Here is a 1,003-nt window from a genome sequence, read left to right on the forward strand (position 1 = left end):
CCCCCCCCCCAAAAAAAAAAAAAAAATACGCCACTGGCTTATGTACGGAAATTAAAAATTTATTGAATTTTGAACTGTAAAATAATTTATAATAATTTACAAAAATATGATTACAGAGTTTTATAATAAATTGTTTAGATGACACTATAGTCTATAATATAAACATTTCAGGTATATTTTTCCTTCGATAAAATTATTATGTTACTTATAATAATATATATTACACGCATACCTTCCTTCATTATTTTATTTGCTTAATTTCTTACATAAACTGAAGGGTTTATTTTATTATTAATAATTTGATTAAATGTTTCATCTTTTTTTGATCCCCTTAACCTTCTCTTTTTTGAGTGAGGAATATTAAACTTCCCTTTGTATGAGCATTTCATTATAACTCTAAAAATAAAAGTATTGGATTGATAATAATAATAATGTTTATTAATGTTTAAAAAAAACAAAATCTATGCACAAAAACAAATATATTTAGTATTCCATAGCTTGTGTTTGGAGTAAATAAATTCAAATAAAGAGGTTAAATAAGTTTAACATAAGTTTCTGAAATATGATTTACGATTTTATAAAATTGTAAAAGTAATAGGTAAAAATGAAATATATAGAACAACATTATTCATCAATACACTATTTACCCTGTAATACAGCGTTTCCCAAAGGGTGTGCCGTGAAATTTGAAAGGTGTGCCGCGACAACTTTTTTTATAAAAAAAACATAAAATGATTTTTTTTTAAATATTAAAATATATAATACAAATAAAACAAATAATTAATACAAAAACGAACGTCGCAAAGCTTCAATACAATTTGGGCTGGCCGTTGTGTTTTTTGAACGTAACTGTTTCGTATGACCGAACGAATTATCACTAAATATTGAAAGGCCAAAAATGTATAATACACGGAACAATTCTATGATATATATATTATACAAGTACAGCTATGAAGAGATAATAATATTATTACCTATTAACGATAATAATATCCGACATCGT

Source organism: Acyrthosiphon pisum, unplaced genomic scaffold (assembly GCF_005508785.2).
Source record: "Acyrthosiphon pisum isolate AL4f unplaced genomic scaffold, pea_aphid_22Mar2018_4r6ur Scaffold_21272;HRSCAF=23483, whole genome shotgun sequence".
NCBI lineage: Eukaryota > Metazoa > Arthropoda > Insecta > Hemiptera > Aphididae > Acyrthosiphon > Acyrthosiphon pisum.